The following is a 13,322-nucleotide window of genomic DNA, read 5'->3' as shown; positions in this document are numbered from 1 at the left end:
TCCTAAAGCAAGTTGCTTCTGCTTTGAACGTTTGTCAGTGTTTGTTGGTAAGATTTGTTTGTGAGAAAAGTGTTTGTGGAGTTGGAGCATATAGTTGGTGTTTGTTTTTGCTAATTTGTTCTTTGTTTTGATTGTTTGCCTGTTTGTTTTTGATAAGTGTGTCTTTTTTGGTGTGTGATTGTTTTTTGTTTCCCTTTTTTGCCTGTTTGTTTTTGATAAGTGTGTCTTTTTTGGTGTGTGATTGTTTTTTGTTTCCCTTTTTTGCCTGTTTGTTTTTGAATTTATAGTAGCTGTCTGTATTTTTTATTTTTTTTGCTTGTTTTTATTTTCTTTGTTGTGTGTGTGTATTGTTGTTTGTTTTTTGGGTGAGTTCCCTGTTGCTGGGTGTTGTCTGTCATGGCTCCCAAGCGCAGGAAGCTAAATTTTACACTGGCAGAGAAGCATATACTTGCTCAGGGCGTCATTAAATATGGGCGATTTCTCCATGGCCCTGAGAGCCACAACACCACCCCGGCCAGGAGGAAGGAGATCCTTAAAAATATTACCGATCGGATCAATGCGGCGGGGGGGGGAGACCAGGACCATCGCTGGAGTTCAAAAAAAGATCAATGACTTGAGGAGCGTGTCCCGGAACAAGCTGGCAACGCTGCATGCCCATACCAGGGGCACTGGAGGAGGGGGATCCTGCCCAGTCAGGATGAGTGAGGAGGAATGGGCAGTGGCCCAGTGTTTCCACCCACAGCAGGTGGTGGGCCTGCCTGGCTTTGACAATGATACTCTTATGAGGACAGGTAATTTTTTTGAATTTCTATCTGGTGATTAGCATGTGTGGGTGGGGGAAGGGAAGATGTGCCAAGTGTGTGGATCCACCAACCTGTGATTGTTTTGTGTCCTCCCCAGATGGCCAGGAGGTTGCAGCCCCATCAGCCCAGGAGGTTGCTGGGTCATCAGCCCAGGAGGTTGCTGGGTCATCAGCCCAGGAGGTGGCAGCCCCATCAGCCCAGGAGGTGGCAGCCCCATCAGACCAGGAGGTGGCAGCCCCATCAGCCCAGGAGGTGGCAGCCCCATCAGGTCAGGAGGTGGCAGCCCCATCAGGTCAGGAGGTGGCAGCCCCATCAGGGCAGGAGGTTGCTGGCCCATCAGGGCAGGAGGTTGCTGGCCCATCAGGGCAGGCTGCTGCACCACCCCCAAGACAGGCTGATGCAGAGTCCCAAGAAGGGCAGGATTCGCCATGGGAGGGGAGTGCCTACAACTCCCCTAATTTGGATGTTGAGTGGGAGGAGGATGAGGGGGAGGAAGATGACAATATTGAGATTGGGCAGCAAATCATGATGGGCCAAGATATGACCTTTGAGTCATCCCCTGAGGGAACCCCACAGGCGCCCAGCAGTCAGGCCACCATCATGGGTGGCCCCTTCCAACCCTCCTCCAACATGCAGCAGCACCCATGGCTCACTCCAACTCCTCCTCCAAGGCCACAAGCCTCAGGGGCAAGTAGGAGGCCGACCCCGGAAACCAGGGGGGGGGTTTGTGCGTCTGCCGGTCAGTCTGTTGAGGGACAATGTCCGGCAGACCCGCAGTCTGTCTGAAATCAAAAAATCTATGACCAAGGTGGAGCACAGCCTGGGTGCAATGAGGGAGTCACTGGGTGAGGTGGCCACCAACTCAGTGGGGGTCATCACGTGTTTGTGGGACCTGAAAAACGCAACAACAGGCGTGGCCCAGGAGGTGACTCCCCTCACCCAGGCTGTGCAGGCCAATACCCGGGCTGTGCAGGCCAATACCCGGGCTGGCCAGGCTAATACGGCTGACATTACTTCCTGTCTGACAAGGATAGCCGTTGCCTTGGAGGGAAGGCCAGCAGGAGGACAGACACCAGGGGAGGCTCCTTCTTCCCCTGCACAGACCCCCCCATGAAAATACTCCCTCCCCTGCACAGACCCCCCCCATGAAAATACTCCCTCCCCTGCACAGACCCCCCCATGAAAATACTCCCTCCCCTGCACAGACCCCCCCCCATGAAGATCCCCCAGTCGGCCGTGGCCGTCCCCGTGGCCGTGCCCGTGCCCGTGGGCAGCCCAGAAGGAGCACTCGGCAACATCCTTAAGTTGCAGGGGTACTTTTGTTTTTTGTTTTTTTTGATACTGTACTTATGATTTGGTTTATGTGTGTGAATGATGTGTGAATGTGGGGGGTGGCATTCCTGAAAACATAAGGGTGTCACCCTCAGTTTTGGTGGAGTATGGATCCCCAGGACCAGGGAGAAGTCATCCTAGGTTCCTGAATGGTGTATGAATGCACAGTGACATAATTGGAGCCGTGGCGGGGCGTTACTGCTCCCAAGTACCAAAGGGGGGGGGGGGTACTTGGATCTAATCCAATTCGATGTGCATGTGATGTGTCTGTGCTAGGGACCACAGTGACGTGCATTCATTAATTCTCATTGTGAGATAATTAATGTGCGTTTTGTACCAAAAAAAAAACATTCTCATTGTCAGATAAGTAATGTGCATTTTATGTGCAAAGAAAATGTTTAAAGGTCACATAATCTCTGTGATTTTTTCTGGGCAAAAAAATAAAGATAATTAGGGTCCATTTACTGGGCAAAGATGCCTTCAGACAGTTGTCTCCTTATTGCCTGGCCCTCAGCAGACCGGGTAGAGGGGTTTGGGGGGGGGGGATTGCCTGGGTGGGGGGGTTAGGTCAGGACATATCTCAACATGCAGGCCCCTTCTCACAGCAAAATTATGGAGGATGCAACATGCCCCAATAATTTGGCAGACAAAGTCTGGGGAATACAAAAGTGTACCCCCAGTCTTGTCAAGGCATCTGAATCTGGACTTGAGAAGGCCAAATGTCCGCTCTACTATTGCCCGGGTCTGGATGTGCACTTCGTTGAATTTGCGTTCTCCGGGTGTTTGGGGGTTCCTAAAGGGGGTCATCAGGTGGGGTCCCAACGCATATCCAGAGTCACCTGTAAGGGAAAAGACAGGAGGATATTAGTCATGCATGTGCCCCTTGTGATGTCAGCATCATGGGGGGGGCATACCTGACACCAATGTCACTCACCAATCAGCCAGCTGTCTCCATACACATTCTGCTCCAAGTCTTGGTAGATCTTGGTCTGCCGTAGGATGTAACTGTCGTGGCACGACCCTGGAAACTTGGCACAAACGTGCCAGATGAGGCCATGGGCATCTACGATCACCTGGACGTTGATCGAATGCCAGCCTTTCCTGTTTCTGAACAGGTGTTCAGTTTCATGGGGGGGCTGTAGTGCCACATGGGTGCAGTCTATCGCCCCATTGGTCCTTGGGAAGCCAGCAATGCTGTAGAAGTCTGTCATGGCTTGCAGACGCTGCTCCTCCTGGGTGGGCATCACAAACTGGTTGGTCATGCGCCGCAGTATGGCAGGGACCACCTGATGGACACATCTGCTCATTGTCGACTGCACCATCCCAGCCAGACCTCCAGATGCACGCTGGAATGATCCACTGGATAAAAAATGGAGGGTTGCCATCACTTTATGAAGAGGTTTCAGGGCATGGGAGCGTCTGGTTGGGGTGATAAGATCCTCATGAAGAAGTTGGGTGATCTCCAGGATGGCCTCCCTATCAGACCTGTAGTTGCCATACACCTCATAATCTGGCATTTGCAAAAGATCACGCCGTGGACGATAAACTCTCGCCTGTGCCCTCATCCTCCTCCTCTGTGCCCTCCTCCTCCTTTGTGCCTGTAAGGCAGCAAGTGCCGTCAGAATCATAGCTGGCCCTGGCATTTTTCAACAAAGATCCTTCTCAACTATACCTCTAAGCTCTAGTCACTACCTACAGCAAACCCTTCCACAGCATGTGTAAAATTAGGGCTGGTTTTATAATGTGGAAATTTAGTCAGGAAAACTAACAGGTGCGCACAGGGCGGAAAATACGGCGCACACACTTAATTTTGAGAATCGCCCTAACTCCCTCATTTGCATCTTTGCCTATCAAAAACAGCGGCGAGACTAGCGTAATTTGCGCCCGGGGATGCGCAGGTGTAACTAATTTAAGTACGGCTGAAAATACGGAAATCTTTGCTTAACTCGTTTTGAAGATCGTGCGCAAATATACGCGCCGTGTAAATTTAGAAAACTTGAGTTAAGTCTGCGTATCTCTTTTGGGAATCAGGCCCAATGTTACTATTATGAGTACAGTATGCAAATCTCTTTTTATTTTGGTTGCCTGTTGTAGCCTTCAATTTGTTTAGTTTTTCTTTTCCAAAGGTACCAGAATCATGACCTCTGATAATTTTTTTCTTCCAAGTGCCTATAAATGTGGGATGATTGGTCTCATCCTCAGCCTTTAACTGCTGCCTGATCTCTGGAGGTAAGCTGCCTTCATACTCCACTGTGAGGTAATGCCACTTCATACACTCATGCTTGACATCCACCGTTACATGCCACTGGCTGTGGACTGCATCTTTTTGTATCTCCCATGCACTTTAAAATACCTGCCATGAATGTGAAGGAGCTTAAAAGCCCAAATAAAAGGTATTCCTTATGAAAATAAGTGCGCAAACACCAGTATGACATACGTACCCAAGAAACTTGTTTTAGCAGCATACAAGTCACAGTTCTCTCACAAGCACTTCCCCTATATCTACATGTCTAATATGGAAAGAAAAAAGAAAATAGGCTGCTAGCAATCAAGGACTTAAACCTCTTGAGGCTAGATGGCAAGATGGCTTTGGCAGATATATGATCTTGATTTGCAAAATAAGCAACATCATATACACAATAGTAAATATATATACCCAATATGAAACAACTTTCCTTTCAGAACAAGATTTGGAAAAAATTGCAGAGAATCCGCAAAGGACATCTAAATATTTGCAGGAGGACTTTAACGCCATTCAAGATAACAACTTGTATGCTTCTGATCCAATAGCTAAAACAAAAACGTAAAACCATGCTGGCATGATTCCTTACCTGTAGGGATGTATGTGATGTTTGGCAGTGCTAATACTTAACATTGAGAGGCTACACTTTTTTTGTAGCCCTCAAGTCACTTATTCAAGGTTTGATTTGTTTTTGGTAGATAAGCCTAAATGCAAATCTACAATATCATGTGGTCCAAGTATGCACTATTATCTATCACTATAGGTGGGATATGCAACAGAGAATGTATAACCTTTTGGCACAATAATACTTATTTAATACTTACTTTAAAAATGTAGCTCATATATAACCTCTGTTTCAGACCCCTATGTAAGAGGTGTTGTGTGACAAAAATGTACACCTCATGCTAAATGATTTAAATAAGAGGACCCACACACATGATATTGGAATAAATTAAATTGTCCCAGGCTAGGCATGATTTACATTCGTTACTATTCACCCAACATGCCCGACATCTCAGGGTTTTACAAATACATTTTTACCCAAGGCAGGCAAACTTCTCGTAGCCAAAGTTTAGAATCGTTTAGTTAAACATAAGAAAAAAACATATAATCCACTCTCATACTGATGTGAAAGTACATTATCTTCATGAAATTTCAGATTCATTCAGTACATACAGTATTATTGCTTGCTTTATCATTTAAAAGAGGATCCTAATACTGCTCATCCCACATCTTAGGCCCCATACACACGAGAGGATTTATCCGCGAATACGGTCCAGCGGACCGTTTCCGCGGATAAATCCTCTCGAGGATTTCAGCGGATTTCTCTGCGATGGAGTGTACTCACCATCGCATTGAAATCCGCGCCGAAATCCTCTGGCGATGACGTGTCGCGCCGTCGCCGCGATTATGACGCGGCGACTTGCGCGACGCTGTCATATAAGGAAATCCACACATGCGTCGATTCATTATGACGCATGCGGGGGATCCCTTCGGACGGATGGATCCGGTGAGTCTATACAGACCAGCGGATCCATCCGTTGGGATGGATTCCAGCAGATCGATTTGTTTAGCATGTCAGCAAATATTCGATCTGCTGGAATCCATCCCAGGGGAGAAATATCCGTGGAAACAGATCCGCTGGAGTGTACACACCATAGGATCTATCCGCTGAAACCCATTTGCTGGGATTTTTCAGCGGATGGATTCTATCATGTGTATGGGGCCTTATACTATTTAAAAAAAATGAAAACTGCCTACCTCAGGTATCTGAGACACATTTGCAAAGACGGAATGCACCCTTTTCGACTAAAGAGATCGTAGATACTATTCATTACTTTCCCAATAACAAATCCCTGGGTCCTGATGGGTTTTCTAATTAACACTACAAATTATTTTCTTCACAACATAATACACAAAAATGATAGCCTCTATGATTTACACATATAGTATATGTCTCTATTAGTAAATGCAGATCAAGTTGCTTAACCTCTGACCAACAGGCACAAGATGCTACAAGATACCTGATGAGCCTGATATACAGTACACACACCCACACAGGTTAAATTGGATGAATGGTGCTTTTATTTAACCTTAGCAACTATGTAACCTATGAAGCGTCTCCAAGATGCTAAAACAGCGGAAATAGTAGGGTGGCATACTCTATATTTATAAGTTAAAAATGGGGTATGTCATTAATGAGGTTCTCAATTTTTCCTGCAAGATAAAGAATTGCAAAATGTGAGTATTTAAAGGGAGATTATTTTCTATATCCACTGTATGTATTATGTCTCTATCACTTCCTATAACCTTGTATATTGTGTTATGCACATCTAAAAGTTTTTTGAAATTACCAACACTTTCCACAGACACTACCGATAGTTGAAGGGAGTTCCACATCCTTACTTGTAACTCCTTTTTGCTATAAAGAACCCCTATGCAGTCTAAGGTTAAACCACTTCTCATCCAAATTCACTGAGTGTCCACATGTCTTCTTAAGCAACCTGAGACTGAAAAGTTTTCACCTGTAAGAGAAGTCTGGTTAACAGACATACATTGGTGCATAATCACACCAATGTGTGCACAGAGAATAACATGTATTGGCGCATGCGTGAGCGTGCAAAGGGGGCAAGCAGGCGTGAGCAGGCGCACACGCACGTACATGCACGTACCAATGCCAGGCAGCCTATTTAAACTGAGCAATGACACAAACACATTGCTATTTGCTAAATGGTCTTTTAGCTTGTTCCTGTTAACTGGTGCTTGATCTGTCCCAGTTACCTGTGTTTGACCTGGCTTCTCCTGTACCTTCCTTTGGACTTCCGCCTGCCTACCTGTGACCTTGGCTTGTTTTTGACTCTGCTCCTGTCTAATGCTTCTGTACCTCACCGCTCATTTGTGTACCGAACCCGGCCCGGTATATTGTCTCTGCTTCAGCCTCACGTTCCTGTACCTGCTCTGCCCAGCTGTTGATGACCCTCTGGCTTATGTTCCGGCAACGCTTCTGCCTGCTGATCCAGCGACACGTTGTTCCAGTTTCCAGGACCTGTCCGGTAATCTATGGCCATCTGGTTCCTATCAAGTCTCAGCTGGTGTCATCTGTAAACCAGCCCTTGTGCCACTCTGTGTCATTCACTCCCTGTCATCTCTATCTTGGGCATTGGATAGGAGGTGCAAGAGAAGCCCTCTCTACAGCTGGATCTCCACCAGGTATTAGACATGTGTGCAATGAAATATTTTGTTTCGCAATTTCGTTTTCGTCCGAAAAATGTATTTATTTAGTTACTCCCGAAATTAGTTTTTATTTATTTTGTTTTTTGTTAGAAATTGCATTCGTCCGAAAATCTGAATGAATTAAAGTTGAATCTGCCATTGAATACTTATGGTGTCTGTCGAATGTTCAAAGAAGATTCGACGGAGCAGCGAAACTGTATGTTGAATCATACATTTCCGGTCCAATGTTCCGCCTACAAGCTATAGAAGAATTCTAATATTGTATGACTAGTAATAATTATATTTATTATTATTATTACTAGTCAACCAACATTAGAATTTTTCTATAGCCTATGGGCCAAGCATTTGACCAGAAATGTACAATTGCGGCATCGTACAGTTTAGCTGCTCCGTCGAATCTTCTTTGAACATTCGACAGACACCTTAAGCCTTCAATGACAGATTTGAAGTTTGTATGTTTGTATGTTTTTCGATGCTTTGTCGAATCTTCGTCGTTCATGTTGAATTGTCAAGTTAGTTCTAGCTATTTTACTGCTCCTCCTCTTTGGTTACAATCAGCCAATAACATTTATGGTCGTTACCCTCTGACCGAGAGAGATGTGGATCACATAAACACGCAACAAGACTTACAACATAAATAGACCTGAAGTGTGCCTTGGTGGTCTGGTCAGTATGCCAAGAAAAGGGGGCATACCCAAGGTAAGTAATGGGTAGTTAATTGAAGAAGGACATGCTGAGAAGTGCCCTGAAAAAGGGAAGGGCGGGAGGGTGTCGAATGCGATTGAATGTGAGACTCACGGACATGAGGTGAGCTGGAAAGAGTCGGCCCAGTGACGTGTAGTACCGCACACTGAACCGACAAAGAGCATGTGTGAGTGGGCTGCTTAAATACCCTCCGGGCTCCTCCCATAAACTCAGGCCACCATACTGGCCTTCTTATTTATGGTCGTTACCCTCTGACCGAGAGAGATGTGGATCACATAAACACGCAACAAGACTTACAACATAAATAGACCTGAAGTGTGCCTTGGTGGTCTGGTCAGTATGCCAAGAAAAGGGGGCAAAAGACTCAGATAGGGAAATAGTTTATATTGATTTCTTGTATTTATTGAGCCAGCTTGGTAAAGGCTTGTGCCATTCCTTCATGAGGATTTGGGATGTATGTGGCAAAACAAGGAGACTTCCATCAGCCTGGTATCTTGATTACGTAGTCTGGTACTCCCTGTTGGGAGGCAACTGAGACTGCTCCAATTCGGAAAGAATGTCTAGAGAACTGACTGGGGTTTGAAGCCCAAGTTACTTAGGAGGATTCTGACATGCTTGACACACTGGCTGACACTCAGGGAGCTGGTTTAGAAAGGGTAGCAACGAGCTACCATCAGAGTGGCTGGGTAGGTGGAGAAGTAGTGGGTCGAACACCGTCACTGGGCGTCAGGCGTTGTCAGTCTGAAACAGGTTGATGTCAACCCCAGGGGCTGGTTTGTTGCGTTTGCAGACTGTGAGAGTGTAGTGGTTCGAAAGCGAGTCGGGTGGCGTCGGAGCAGTGTGTGACTGCCGGAGCCGCTGACTAAATTCACTAGGTTGTAGGGAACCGTAGAAGGCCTGGTAGATGGCTGTTGGGTGACTAGACTGGGCAAAGCGCTAAACAGGGAACGAGTAAGGATTTTAGACATGTCCCTAAAGAGGGGACTCTTGAAAGGTAGGTGCTTGCCACTGACTACAGGTTGGTGCTTCTGTATGCCCTGTAGGAGGGACTTGACTGCATGGGCTCGAGAATACTGACGGTTTACTGGGGTCCTGCAGGGACAGGAAATGCTGGATGCCATCTAGATATGGCGTGATAGTATTGAGAAATGGTCAGCTGCATGTGGCAATACGATATGAAGGCTAGGATGTGTCCAACTGCTGCTTCGGGGCAAGGGGCCAAAAATTTGCGATTAGTGTTCCAAGCAGTGCGATAGGCCTTCAGTGTGTTGCGTGCCAAGGAGTGGTTAATAAGTTGGATTGCGTTGGCGAGATGCGACTTCAGTCCATCGTCAGCAATGTCCATGGTGGGACAGGGATAGTTGTTGGGTCGGCTCCAGGCTCTTGCTGGAAAAAACATACATTCCAAGGTTGGAATAGGAAAGCGCATCAGCTGCTGCATTTGCCTGGAAAAGGTCTACATAAGATATTAACTGGTGACGGAGTGACAGCTGCGCGAGCCTGCGCAGGAAGTGATGGGGAGTGACTTAGATCTATCTTAATTGATGATGTCGGCTGTGGCCTGATTGTCTGTGGTGAAGAACAGTGTCTGTCCTGTTCAAGTGTGGTCCCAGACCTGGGCAGCTGCCACGATGGGGTGCAGCACGAGGCGTGATGAAGACTGGGTGAAGCAAAAATTTAAGAGAATTTCTGGGGGCCAAGGTTTGGAGAACCAGTGGCGGCCTAAAAAATGGCTGCAAAAGCCTTTGGTGGCTCGGCTGACACTGCCGGGATGAAGATTGAAATGATGTTCTATCAGGTGGGGAAGTTGTCCCACATAGCTAAGTCTGCTACTGATGCTTGGTCTAGTTTGAGAACTTGGACTGGATCTTGCATTGGTGTGAGAAAATCAAGACAATACACAGGTGCTCAACAAGACGATATACATGCACTCGCAGGCCAACGTGCACTCGCTGGTGCTGGATGAAAACCTGAACTAACCGCAGGGAAAAAACTGAGAAGAGATGAGTGGCCCGCGTGCCACTGAAGATGAATGGCCAACTGGGTGCCACTGTGTGTTTGTGTGGCTGATTGTTTGTCACTGAGGTGTGTTTGCAAGTTTAGTTTGTATTCGGGTTTGCACGTAGGTGCGTGCCGCTAAGTGTTTTATACTACTGCAGACAATATTGTGCGGTTGCAAGGGTGTCAGTGAGTGTCAGGTTGCTGGGACGATATTGTGTGGTAGGAAGGGGCCTTGAGTATGAAGGTTTGATGGTATTGGTGGTTGCAAGGGTCTCAGTCGTTTGCTGAGACGATATTGCGTGGTTGCAAAGGTCTCGATGATTATGAGGTTTGTTTTGAGATGGCATGGTGTGGTTGCACAGGTCTCAACAAGTGAGGGGTTGCTGAGACGATGTTGCGTTTTGCAATGGTCTCAAATGAGTGTCGGCCGCTGAGACAACTTTGTATGGCTGCAAGGGTCTAAATGAGTGTCAGGTTGCTGAGACGATATTGCATTTGCAATGGTCTCAAATGAGTGTCAGGTTGCTAAGATGACTTTGTATGGCTGCAAAGGTCTGAACGGGTGTCAGGCTGCTGAGATGAGATTGTGTAGGTGCAAAGGTCGAGAAGGGTGTGAGGTAGCTGAGATGATATTACATTTAGCAAGGGTCTCAAATGAGTGTCAAGTTGCTGAGACAATATTCCCCTTTATTTTAATTTGAATTTAATTGAAAACGACTGTGAATGAAACGCTGGTAAACATGAGTTACCGCATCTGGCAGTGTTTACAAGCTGTTACAGGCATTGGCGTTTCGAATGCGTTTCGAATGCCTCTGAACATCCGTCTGAACCCATTTTTTTTTTTTTTTTTTTTTTTACCAACAGCAGTGTACATGAGGCCAAAGATGATTTGTCTGGCTGCAAGGGTCTCAATGAATGCCAGGTTGCTGGGGCGAGACTGTATGGTCACAAAGGTCTTTGACGAGTGGGAGGTTGCTCAAGACAGTATTGCGTGGTTGCAAGAGTCTTGATGAGTGTGGGGCTGCTGAGACGGTATTGTGTTTGCAAGGGACTCAACAATGGTGTGAGGCTGCTGAGACGGTATTGCGTGGTTGCAAGAGTCTTGAAGAGTGTGGGGCTGCTGAGACGGTATTGTGTTTGCAAGGGTCTGAACTATGGTGTGAGGCTGCTGAGACGGTATTCCGTGGTTGCAAGGGCCTTGATGAGTGTGGGGCTGCTGAGACGGTATTGCGTTTGCAAGGGTCTGGATGAGTGTGGGGCTGCTGAGACGGTATTGCGTTTGCGAGGGTCTCAACAATGGTGTGAGGCTGCTGAGACGGTATTGCGTGGTTGCAAGGGACTTGATGAGTGTAGGGCTGCTGAGATGGTATTGCGTTTGCATGGGTCTCAACAATGGTGTGAGGCTGCTGAGACGGTATTGTGTGGTTGCAAGAGTCTTGATGAGTGTAGGGCTGCTGAGACGGTATTGCGTTTGCAAGGATCTCAACAATGGTGTGAGGCTGCTGAGACGATTTTGCATGGTTGCAATGGTCTCAAGAGGTGTCAGGTTGCTGGGCCGAGATTGTGTGGTGACAACTTTTTTTTTTTGCATATTTTTTTTTTTTTTTTTGCGTTTTGTAAGGGTCATGTGTTGCAAGGGTCTTAACAAGGGTATCAGGCTGCTGAGACAATTTTGTGTGCTTGCAAGAGTCTCCATGAGTGTGGGGCTGCTGAGACGGTATTGCGTTTGCAAGGGTCTCAACAAGGGTGTCAGGCTGCGGAGACAAATTTTGCGGGCATGCAAGAGTCTCCATGAGTGTGGGGCTGCTGAGACGGTATTGCGTTTGCAAGGGTGTCAGGCTGCTGAGACAATTTTCTGTGCTTGCCAGAGTCTCCATGAGTGGGGGGCTGCTGAGACGGTATTGCGTTTGCAAGGGTCTCAACAAGGGTGTCAGGCTGCGAAGACGAATTTTGCGCCGTTGCAACGGTCTTAACAGGTGTCAGGTTGCGGGGCTGAGATTGTGTGGTGGCAATTTTTTTTTTTTTCTGCACTTTTATATTTCTTTTTTCTTTTTGCGTTTTTTTTTTATTTTTTTGCGTTTTTTTTTATTTTATTTTATTTTTTTGCGTTTTTTTTTGTTTTGTTTTGTAAGGGTCATGTGTTGCAAGGGTCTTAACAAGGGTGTCAGACTGCTGAGACGATTTAGTGTGGTTGCAAGACTCGATGAGTGTGGGGCTGCTAAGACGGTATTGCGTTTGCAAGGCTCTTAACAAGGGTGTCAGGCTGTGGAGACGAATTTTGCATCGTTGCAACGGTCTCAACAGGTGTCAGGTTGCTGGGCTGAGATTACGTGGTGGCAATAGTTTTTTTTTTTTTTTTTTTTTTTTTTTTTTTGCGTTTTATATATTTTTTAACTTTTTGCGTTTTTTTTTTTTTTTTTTTGAATTTTGTAAGGGTCATGTGTTGCAAGGGTCTCAGACTGCCGAGATGATTTGCATGGTTGCAAGGTCTCAATCAATAAGAATTGGGTTACTGAGAAAGGATAGAAACACCTGGTTTGTTTGTACCTTAAGCAAGCAGTATAAGGTAGAAGGACAACACCTGTTTGAATCGTAGGTTCCGCAGGGGCCACTAATGAACGATATGGGAGACAACGAATGGTAGCAAATTGATAAGACATAAAGCATGTGTAATCTTACTTGCGACAGTGGGCCATGCGAGTGAGTTTGCGGCGGACTGTGGCTGGAGTGAAACATGTCGGGAACGTGTAGCATGATGCCGTGCATGGGGCAAAACAAGGAGGTTTGGTGTAGAAAATAGAACACGAGAAGTGCGTATCAATGCTTTGTAAGCTCCACTGCGGGAACCAAACATATGGTACGGGTGACACCATGAGTGGCCACGAATTTGACATGACAAACAAGCTAACGAATCCTACCTGGGACAGTGAACGTGCGACTGGGTTTGCTTTGGACTGGAGTGGATGTGCAACACATCCCAAGAGTGTGGTGTGGCGCCATGCATG

This window comes from Rana temporaria, chromosome 1, assembly GCF_905171775.1.
Source record: "Rana temporaria chromosome 1, aRanTem1.1, whole genome shotgun sequence".
NCBI classification, from domain to species: Eukaryota; Metazoa; Chordata; class Amphibia; order Anura; family Ranidae; genus Rana; species Rana temporaria.
This window is presented reverse-complemented; position numbering follows the sequence as displayed.